Source organism: Choloepus didactylus, chromosome 2, assembly GCF_015220235.1.
Source record: "Choloepus didactylus isolate mChoDid1 chromosome 2, mChoDid1.pri, whole genome shotgun sequence".
In the NCBI taxonomy this organism is placed as follows: domain Eukaryota; kingdom Metazoa; phylum Chordata; class Mammalia; order Pilosa; family Megalonychidae; genus Choloepus; species Choloepus didactylus.
This window is the reverse complement of record NC_051308.1, coordinates 10,431,002-10,443,140: the sequence shown is the minus strand read 5'-3', so window position 1 is coordinate 10,443,140 and position 12,139 is coordinate 10,431,002. Positions and strand designations below refer to the sequence as shown.

Genomic DNA, 12,139 nt, shown 5'->3' with positions numbered 1-12,139 from the left:
TTGAGGTCTAATGACCCTAGTTTCCTTCTGTGATTATATAAATAACACCACCCACGCTCAGCAAGGATCCCTTGCTCCAAGCCACACTTTGGTAAGCCCTTTAACATAAATTCTTACTTAAGTCTTGAGATAATTTGGTGGGGATACTATTTTGAACAATTATTTATTTATCTTTAGTTTTCTTCTATTTTAAACTCCCACTTCCCCAACCCAAACCAGCAAACACTCTATATCCATTGCCTAAGGAGGGATGTGACAAGGCAGAACACAATAGTCTTCCTGGGGTTGGTTTCCAAAGACCTTGAGAATACAGGGAACAGAAAACATCTCTGTGAAGGAGACAGGTCTGTTCTAGCACCTCCACCTCCACTCCCAATGCCTGAGAAAGATTATCTGGGCTAAAAGACAACGGGGGAAGTACCAAGCACAGGGTCTGCAGATATGGTGAGACCAGAGAGAACCTTCACCCTGGTTCCAGAACCCTGAGGAACCAGCAAAATGGCAGAAGAAAATAACAGCTATTTATTACATAAGGACAGCAAGTTCCGAGCTTTGCAGAAATTTGTGCTCCATTAGCACATGGAATCAGCGAGGAAGTGGTGGAGAGGAACTCCTGGGACTGGAGAGTCCAGACTAAAGAACCAGCCCTGTATGGAGGTGACTGGAGGGTAAGATAGAGCTGTCCCACCCCCAACACCTCTCCCAAGGTCATGACATTAGGTAAATTTCCCCACCCTCAAATCAGACTTCATCCTGGGGAAGAGGAGGAGGAGCCTGAAGTAACAGGTTCAAGTTCCGCTTCGCCAGTGGGAGGGGATAAATTTGTTTTAAATTATTACAGAAAAATAAGGTTGCATTTTTCTGCCCACCTAGGCTATGAAATGAAATTCACACCTGAATCTATATTACCACTTGTATTTTACAGATGAGAAAATCCAAATATTAAGTACCTTTCCAAAGTAATGTAGCTAGTAAACTGGGATTTGAACCCAGGTTTCTGATCTCTATGCTATACCACAACTATAGCATTGAAATGCATAAACTTCATAATCAGGTAAAACTGATTTTATTCATTCACTGCATCTCTAATAGAGATAAATATAAAATACAAGGGAAACCAAACACTAATAAGGGAAATGGGTTTTCATGTAATAATAATCCTGAATAAGCCTGAATAATCAAGGAACACCAACAACCTCAAAATTAACTCACTGCATAAATACATCACCCCCACAAACAATAGTAATTATACAAAAGTACAATTATTTGAGAAATACTTAACGTCAAAAATGTAACATGAAGTCATTAGTACTTTTAAATGAATTCATTCTATTAATAACAAAATCTACACACATTTTTAAAACAGTATTGAAGATGTGAAGAAGATATTCAGTCTGTAAACAATGTTTGTTCATTTAGATTTAAAGATCCCCCAAAAGTTTACCACCAGGAATCCCTAATCTAGAATAAGCTCTGAGTGTTGCCAATCAGATAATATAAAACTCTCCAAACATTTTAACTAAACTGCTTAGCTGGAAATCAAAAGGAGCTAGATTAGTTTTAGCCATTCCAAGACAATAGGTCCACAGTCACAAGAGATTTGGAGCAAGTCATGCCACAGAAACACTTGCGTAACACATCTTTTTCAATGGTTCATGAAAATGGCTTAGCTCAATTGGTCCAAGATAAAATTTTAGATCACAACCAGGGAGACTGGAAATGAACTCCTTCTCTGCAATGCACTTTCTGTCCCACAAGGTCAAGCTCGGTAACAAAGAACTCTTTAAAGGAGACCTCAAACTAAAAATGTTCTCATGTTTTACACCACTCCCTAATCTACTCAAGTGGATGAATGATCCTCTTTTACACCATGTCAGGGTATTTAGCTAGTGTTTAGTTTTACATAAAATTTTCAAACTGTGGCTTTTTATTAATGTAACTTCCTTTTTACTCTTACATTTCCAATGATAGGGAATGGAGGCAAGAGAAAGGAGTCTTGTTTCTGACTCCAAATACTATTTCATCACTTCTTCTACCATTGCAACTGTAACATCTAACTGAAGATATTAAAGTGTCTGTCTTTCCCCATTAGACTCTAAATAAATTCTCTGAGTAGGAAAATATGCAAACATTGTTCACTTACAGTATTTATAAATCCTGGAGAAAGACTGTTGAATTAATGGGGAGAAGAAAAAAAACAAACATGCTTCTGATTTTTGGTAGCAATGTACCATAACTAACATTTCCTGTAAATATCTCTTGATAATAATATTCTATTGTTAACCATACAAAGTGAAAATTAAATGTATTCCTTCAATAACTAATGGTATACGCTACTTAGGGATGCAACAAAAAGACTTTGAATAGTGTAAATGACAACATCGGTTTCAATAACCTTCTTCTGTGCTTTTCTTATTCAGATACACATTAATTCTTGCTGATATTCCAGAGGCAAGTTACATGAACACAACCTCTCAACCACAAAGCTATTTTCTAAAGCACACCTTCGCCTTAATGCATATGTAAGTCTTAGACCCAAGCAATTATTCAGAGAGAGATTTTTCTACCTCTGAATAGGGACTATAAAAATCATTTTCTCTTGCTCTGACAAAGCTTTGTCATTTTATTTCTTTGAGGCTTCTAATTGGGCAAACAGGAAAGGTGCAGCTGCTGAAATTCAAATTCATCGAAATAAGATATAGGCATATACCACACTTGAATAAGAAAGTGGATTTACACAATTAGAGATTATGTTACTTATAAAATAATTCAAAAACAAGATTCTTTTACATAGTAATCCTCCATAGTGAATTAAAAATTGTTCTCATTATACAACTATTTTAAGAACATATTCTACAAAGCAAATAAATCTGGCTGATTACTGTGAACTACAGTGTCATAAAAAATTGTACGGTATTTTTTCTAGCTAACTAAAAACCAGTTTCAGGCACATCACCACTATAAAAACCTGAGGTCCTAATAGCGTTAAGCCATTTTACACATAATACAAATGACCAATCAATAGAACATTTCAACATTACTGAAAAACACAACCAAAGAGCTTTCGTTTGATAATAGTTTACCTATCTTCTGATTTTCAGCAAGATCAAAACATTGAAGAGTATTCGCTGTACACAGCATGCTAGTGCAGCCCACCCCTTTTATTTGAGGAATGGACCAAGAACAAAAAGCCCAGGCTTTTACTTTTATTTTCCCATCCTCCATGTCAGTGAATCTCAAAGTTTGCTACCAGAACCAGCAGCAGCAGCACCTGGAAACTTGTAGAAATGTGGATTCTCATAGGCCCCCACCCCAGATCCACTGAATCAGAAACTCTGGGCAATCTGATTTAACCAGCCCGCCTCTGGGTGGTGATAGAGATGTAGTCAGAGTGCACTGCTGCTTTACCTTTAATGCCTAAAAATCAGAAAACAACATTACTTGAAAAATATTGATGCACTTTAGAAATAGTCTAATTCCTCTCTCTTAAATGGAAGCTTATCGCCATTGCCATAATCTTTCTTGATAGCCGAGATTCTTAATGAGTCAGGGAAGAGCAGTGTTTGGAAAACATTTAATGTAAAAACTGCATTTTAAAGAACAAACTCTCGCTTTTACAACACAAGTTACAGAAAGGGCATGAGATGTTTTTACTTATCAAAAATGGAAGGGGGTTTTAAAAGGTTGATAATTTTGCTTTGGACATTACAGATGCAGTAGTAAAACTAGAATGGAAGTAGCTTTAACTGTTATCAACTTTTAAAAACATCCTATTTCTTGGATACAATCCTGGCTCTAAACTATTAAGATGAATCAATCTAATGTACTCACATATCTCAATAGCTTAAAGACTCTACTCATCCACTTCCCCAAAATCTTATTTTCTAGGGTTTTGCTGTATTTTGTGTTTTTTTTTTATTTTGGCTTGCTTACAAGGACATTGAATACGCTTTACTGATGATGACAATCACAGAACAAAGTAAATCTGACACATAACAGAAAGGCTGTGAAATCTTAATATTTGACTCTTTCCTCTAAAATCTACAATCTGCAGAGGATGAAGGTGGGGAGAAGACAAAAGTGAAGAACACTGCTCCCAACCCACAAAGGATAAGCCAGTCTGCATCCCTCAGGCTCCTGAGGAAAGGGAACAGCAAGGCAAGTAAATTACAAATGTGTTCACAAAGCAGCAATTTTTAAGACCTTCAGGTTCACTGCTGGTTGTTCAGTAATTTTTGTTCTTTATAAAAGTTAAAGAAAAAAATTTCTTCTCTTGTGGAAGAAGTGAAACAACACAATATTTGGGAAATCAAATAAATTGATTAACTTCTCTTTGTAATCCTGAACTCATTAGCATTTTTTCCATTGAAGTGCCTTTACTATTTATAAGCATTAGGTAAAAACATTTTTTTCAGTTTAGTGTAGAGCAAAGTAAATTAATAGAAGGTGGGTAAGTTCCAGAATCTGCTTTAGAGGCTGGTTAAAAACAACTAAAAAAAATTAAATTTAATTTAAAAAAAAAAGAACTTGCAGCTTTTCCCTTATTACAAGAGCAACAAATAATTCATTTCTGAAAATCTTAAGAATCCAAAACAAGCTAAAAGATGAAAAACAGTCCCTAAGTGCAGCCATCATGAGAAAGAATATTATGCGTATCTACATTTTCAAGCCCTCTTCTCTGAATTTGCATTAAGAATTACATTTAAATTGGCCTTTAGTTGGTACATTTAGACTAGCTCATTAATACTGAATATCAGCTCTCTTAGGGGAAGATCTAAGTATTAAACTTACTTCCAGTATAAGAGAGGAACATAATAGCTACTGAAATATCTGCTGAATTGAATATCTGGGATCCTACAAGACCAAATTTGGACTCGAAGTCTGCCAGGATAGTCTATATAAGCATTTTTTAAGTGAAAAATTGATAAAATAAGGGCTAAAACTCATTCAATGAATTACAGAAAAAAATAGCTATTTCAAGAATCATGTCCTTTCGAAAGCCTTGCTGACTTCAGAAGTCCAGTTGGGAGTTGCTCCATTATGCTTCCCCAGAAACCCTGTACTCCCCTACGACACTGTATAATATTGGTAACATGCTCTTTGACAGCAAGGACAAGGTCTTCCATATCGATATCCCAACATCTAGCAGGGGATCTGGCACTAAACCCAATCAAGGTTCAAATGAATAAATCAGGGGAACAGTATGGGCAAGGCTTACCAGAATAAATTTGCAGGGGCTATGGAAGAATCATTTTCGCCCTCATTAACTTATACCTAAAGTTATGTATCCTTTTAATGAATAACCACAGACCTATGGGCTTTGAATACTGCTTCTGCACATAATAATACTATATGACTCAATTTTCAGATACTTAAAATAGCTTAGAAAAACTGAGTCATACTGAATAGCATCGTTAAACAATGTATTTGCAATACCTAAAACAAGTTGGAAGCACTATATCTATCATGTGTTTTCAAATAGTCAAAAGAGAAAAAAATACCAAATGGCAATTTTTCCACAAAGTTGAATCTAATAGACTTAAAATAGACGTGCAATTTGTAGGGGAAAAAATGCCCACATCTGTTATTTTGCTTATTTGACTGAAGACTTAATTTCAACTAAAATATTTAACAACTTTTTTTCACCATTTCTCCCCAAAGAATAGATTAACACTATGTATGCACATGTTCCATCCTCTTCACTTTACAATCTGTTCTAAAGATGCTCTGACATGGATTTTGTTTCAGCAGCATGGCAGACTAGTAGCCTGATCCAATACCAGACCGAAACAACTAAAGTGCTGAATAAAATACTAAAAGCAAAATACGCACAGAACACTAAATACCTTTTAAAATGCACAGCTGAGTCAGTCCACACAAAGGAAAGGATCTGGGAGAGGACAAAAAGGAAATGAAAGCAGAAACTCTGGGAAGAAAACGTGCTGAGACAGGATCTCACCCTAGGAGTCTCCAAACCCCGGAGACCCTGAGTTTGTGGTCTGAAGGCTGTTTCGGGGCAGGGGAAAACAGGAAGTTTTCCTCTCTTTTAGACTGGAGAGGAAGGGACTGAGGCAAGAATATTCAGCATTTATTCTTTATTCTTCTCTATAAAGCTAGAAGCTGGGACTCCAAAGGTTATACCCTCAGTGTAAGGCTAAAAGAAAAAACCTGCATGCAAAGGGGAAAAGCAGGGAACTTGGTGCCAAGTAGGGGAAATGAGGGAAATTTCCCTTGAGATCTGAAGTCCATGTTTATATTACCCTGTATGGCTGGGAAAACATTAAGCCTGGAATTAAAGTTACAGCAATCCCAAGGATGTACTAACCCCAGGAGGCTGGCATAAACAAAACAAATCCTCCCTGGAAGAATACAACTTCAACCTAGGCATCAGAATTCCCTCAAACAAAACAGCAAAGAAAATGAGCAACTCACAGAAAAAGTAAAATAACATCACAAACACAAGAAAACAAGGCACCACAAGTGAACAGAAACGGCTGTATCAGATTTGCAAAGACTTCACATATTAGAATTATCAGATACAAAACTATAAAGTAAATGCTTAATATGCTTAACTAAGAAATGCCTTAAAAATATGAGCAAAGAACAAAAGACACTTTGGGGAGCAGACTTATTGAGGGTGGAATCTTTTGATTAGGTTATTTCCATGGAGATGTGACCCACCCAGTTGTGGGTGGGACCTTTTGATTAGATTACTTCTGTGAAGATGTGACCCCACCCATTCAAAGTGGGTCTTAATTACTTCGCTAGAGTCCTTAAGAGAGCCAACACAGACCCAAACGTTTGGTGATGCTAAGCTAAGAGATGAAATCCAGAGTTTGCCTTGGAGAAGCTTAGAGAGAAACACCCTGGGAGAAACAAGCAAGGATGCACAGGAGCTGAGAGAGAGAAGCTAAGACAGAAGCCCAGAGACATTTTGGAGAAAGCCACAGAAACCAGAGACTAAGCCCAGGAGAGGCTCAGCAGACTCCAGCCATGTGCCTTCCTGTGTGTCAGAGGAATCCTAAAATGCCATTGGCCTTTCTTCAAATGAAGTATCTACCTCTTGATGCCTTAATTTGGACATTTTCATGGCCTTAGAACTGTATATCTGCAACCTAGTAAATCTTCTTTATAAAAGCCAATCCATTTCTGATATACTGCATTTCTGGCAGCTTTAGCAAACCTGAACAGTGACACTAAGAAAGAAAACATAAAAGACTGAGAGATAAAAGTTAGATGTCTGCAGATGGAACTTTGCATGCTACTTGGAATTTCAGAAAGAGACAATGGGAAAGAGGCTATATTCATGAGATAATAATGGCTGAGAATTTTCTAATACTGCACTGTCTAATATGGTAGCCACTAGCCACTAGTGACTATTCAAACTTAAATTAATTAAAATGAAATAAAATTATAAAGGCATCTCCTCAGTCACACTTGCCACATTTCAAGTTCTCACTGGCCACATGTGGCTGGTGGCTACAATATTGGACTGCATAGATGAAGAACATTTCCATCACTGCAGAAAGTTCTTTTGGACTGCTCTGTTCTTGAGCTACTGAAACACCAACCCTCAGATCCAAGATACCCACATATCCCAAGCTGTATAAATAAAATACACACATAAATACTTTATAGTGAAACTGCAAAACACCAAAGACACAAAGAAGGTCTTAAAAACAATTAGAGAAAAGAGCAAGACACCTACAAAGAAACAATAATTAGATGGCTGAAAGCTAGTAGAAAATAGGAGATTATCTTCAATGTGCAGAGAGGAAATACTCTCAAGCTAGAATTCTATATCCATAATACTATCTTTCAAGAATGAGGGTATAATATATTTTCACATATAAGAGATTTACTATTAACAAACCTTCCCTAATGGAAATTCTAAAGAATGTATTTTTGGCAGAAGGAAAATTATCCCAGGAAGAAGGACTGAAATGTAAGAAGGAATAGTAAGCAAATACATGGTAAAATGTGATTGAATCTAACTAAACATTCATCTTATAAAAAAATAAAATATTGTGTAATTTGTGGTGGAAAAGAAAGAACTGAAACACAGAGCAATAACTACCCATATTGGAAGAGATGATTAGAGTTAAGTATTTAAGGTCTTTTTAAGAGAAGGATAACAGAGTTAAGTGAGAAATGTTAATGTACATGTTTATGATTAGCAAACCACCAGGAAAAAAAGAGACATGTTAACATTAGTCAAAATTGTCTTTATGAAAAATGTGTTGTTAGAGATAAGAGGGTAATTTTATGTTAAAAAGTTCCATTTACTGGAAGATCTACTAATTCTAAACTCAGAACGTTTTTAAAAACACCATTTTAACATCTCATCAGTACTGAGAGATCAAGTAAACAAAAGATATGAGCCATGATATAGACTTGAACAGAAAAATTAATAAACTCGATTTAACAGATACACACAGAATATCCACACATAACAACTAGAAAATATATTCCTTTTATGCACAAGTAGAATATTTATGAAAACTGACTATATGCCAGGTACAATGCTAGCCTCAACACAGTACTGGTATCAGTCAGATTTTCTAATCACAATGCAATTAAATCAGAAATCATTAATGAAAAGATAAATTAAAAACAAAACTATATTTTTGGAAATTCAATACATTTCTAACAACTCATGGGTTAGATAACTCTTTAAAGTTTCAGAAGTATGAGACTTGTTTCAATTACCCTAAAACATAAGAACCAATTTCTCATACAATATTAGTAAAATTATTATATTTAAAAAACAATGCTAGTATCTAAACTGTAGATGTATATTTTGCCTAATACATGTGTACTTCTAAAAATGTACATTAAACGCCTAGTAAAAAGAAGAAAGTTTACACCTGGAGATTAAGAGTTTCCATTCACAGTTACTTCACAGAAATATTTTTTTGCTCTTTCAGACTGGAGAGGAAGAGACTGAGGCAAGAAAATTCAGCATTCATTCTTGTAATAACTGTTTATCAAGAGACTCCTCTGTGCCAGTCACTGAGGATACAAAGGTGAGTAAACAGAGTGCCAGCCACCTGGGGCTTACAGTATCCTAAAGGAGAAAGTCATTACCATAGAAACACATGTAAAATTGTAGTCGTGACAAGATCTACAAGGTGAAGTACGGGAATTAGGTGACACTATAATAAGGGTCAGGGTGGTCAGAAAAGGCTTTTCCAAGAAAGTAATGCTCTGAGCTAAAATCAAATGGGTAAAAAAGAAGGGACCTGGGGAACAGGACAGAGAAAAGCATTCCAGAAAAAAAAAAAAGAACAGCATACAAAAAGTTACAAAGTTTTAAGTGGCAAACTACAATTTTCAGGTGGTCAATATAAAAACAGGGCACAGGAGAAAACTTTGCAAAAATTTTATGCTTTATAATATTTAATACAAAATTGGTTCATCTTTCCACTGTCAAAGAATTTTCTGACTATACAAATTCTACACAGATATTCTATTTAAGACACTATTAAAAATGCCACCAAGCTACATAAAATTTAATGGTTAGCATCTCCCATCGTGTTTGAAGAAAAACTATCAAAACCAATTTTAATCCTTGAGCCCCTTTAGAAAGATACTCTATTCTTTTCCTCAAATAAAGAGGTTTTTGCTCAGGAGATTATAAATTATGCTTTCTAAACTGTTCTCAATACTCTATATCATGGAACAGTTCCAAGTAGTTCCAACCAGTATTTTCAACATTACACATTCACTTAATTCAACCACACAAGGTGTATAAAGCAAATGCAAGATTAAAGTACTTTGCATATTAGAGCTGGAAAGAAAAGTTTTTTTTAAAAAATGGCATCGGGAACTCGTAACTTTTAAAAAGCAGAGTGTGGGGTGACAGAATCTTGTTTTAATGATTATTCCTATATAAACACAAAAGCATCCAAACTAGTTACCACAGATTAACTGACACAGAAATTAGGGCTAAACTATATAGATACAGATTAACTTCCATTAATCTATTTTTTTCATGGACATTTAGGCATATATAAGGGGGGAAAGGGACAGAATTCCTTAATTTCTTTCCAAAGACTAGATCTTAAAAATTTAATTTACTCTTAAATTCACCATATGATTGTCAAAATATAACCTTCTAAGGCTTCTAATAGAAGTCAAGATTAAAACACACTCCTATCAGGCTTTCACCATACTTGTTAAATGAGACAGGATTGGACTCAGTGTGGTATATGCACTTTACACTGAATACAGCATTCTACAGAATAAGGATTAAGAGCAAAGAAACAAATAGCAGATAAGCTTGTAAAATGTGCAGTTACTGATTAACATTCTTGGGCAGTAAAGAATTACCCAATTAAAGTTTTTCTTCTGAAAGATTTCTCTTTTTTCCTATAGTTAATATACCAGTGCAGTTTTTAAAAATCTTGATAATCCAAAGATAACTGTAACTTCAAGAACAATAAATAAGAAAATTATATCTGAAGAGAATGGAAACAATCCTCTGGGAAAGTAAAAGAGAAACCCAACACTAAAATATCCAGATGTTGAATTTATTTGTTCTCACTTAATGCTTGTGTAGCCAAAGCCTGAGTGCCAAATGGGCCTAAAATTTTATAAAAAGTTAATTATTATTACTTAGTAGGCACATCCTCCCCACTCCCAAAACCTGTAAAGAATGAGAAGGAACAAAAAACCAAACTCCTCCAATGTGGGAAAGGGTAAAGGAGAGGGGGTGCATAATTGAAAAATGGGACTTTATTTTGACAGAAGAATCACCAGGAAGTAGGGAAACCAGAAAACTGAGGAAGGGTCCTTTTTTTAGGTTTCTTTTCAAACCCAGAATATACATTTTAGCTCTTCTTTTTCTTAGAATGGAAATGGTTTGTCACAATGCAAACATGGAGATGAGTACCATGTGCAACAGTGATTAGGATGTTCAAAGGAACTAGAGCCCAAATTACTGGAATATGCCTTCAGAGTATTGTAGATTATAAAGCAGGAAGTGTTCATAAAAGCTGCAAGGCTTTTATTTTGTGAGTACACATGCAATTCATTTAGTTACAAGAACCACTGTTCTTTTCAATTGTGTGCAAACTTTAAATTCAGCCTTAACTATAAAGTAAAAGTTTTCTTTACGTATACCTGCACTAGTTGCTAAACCGGATTCCACTTAAAAGGAAGTACATGTAACACGCATCAGTAGCTCAGTCAATGGGGAAAATACCACAACACCGTGACCACCACTGAATAGATCTGTCATAACCAGAGCTTATAAGGTGGCAGGATGAGTGTATAAGAGGATGTGTAATTAGTAATTTCTGGAATGTTTGGCAACAGACCTCAAAGTCAAATCCTTAGAAATCCTAAGCTTGAGTTATGTTTTGCTTTTAAAAAGATCAACACAAAATTAATACGTTAAAAACATAAGTCCCATCACATCTAATAAAACTGAGGAACACTGTAGTCAGTAATACATTAACAAGAAGATAACTAGTTCAGTAACAACAAGCAACAGGTTCCCAGGTGATGAATTTTCATCTTTAAATATATACACACACACACACACACACACACACACACATAAACACTACACCTACAAGAATTCAGAACACAAAGTTTAATAGACTGTTAAGAAATGAGACAATTCTGATTCTTCAGAGATGTCAAATTTCTTCACTTATTTAAGTATTCCTCTCCCCAAAACAAAACCCAAACCAAATAAAAGGGTTTTACCAACTACAAAAGTAGCTTCAGATTTCAAAATAAATACGAAAAAGGGTACTGATATTTTTATAGCTGACCTTACAACTATTTGCAAAAGTAAATCCATTCCCCATACTACGTCACCTTCAATATCTTACCTAAGAGCCTCCTACCCCAAGTCCTCATTCAGGGAAAATGGCTTTACCTGTTACTTTTGCCCATCAAGTAACTACTGAAAATGCCCCCAAGAAATAGGAGCCCGGGGAGGGTGGCTTTTGCTGACTCAGGTAGCAAAAAGCACAGCTAATTTCACAAATATACTAAAACCAGCAAACTAATACTCCCGCCCAATTAGCAGGCACAAGTGCACAACGTAATTCGGGCCCGGGCCTTTTTTCATGCAAACACGTTATGGAAAGCTCAGCTATTTCGCTCTGTATTTTATTCATGCTAG

At 35.6% G+C, this 12,139-nt stretch overlaps 1 protein-coding gene across 5 annotated transcripts in view; it reads right to left on the bottom strand.

Moving 5' to 3' along the window:
- SNX9 (sorting nexin 9) overlaps positions 1 to 12,139 on the bottom strand; it is a 140,188-nt gene that overhangs the window by 127,133 nt on the left and 916 nt on the right. The window lies entirely within an intron of this gene.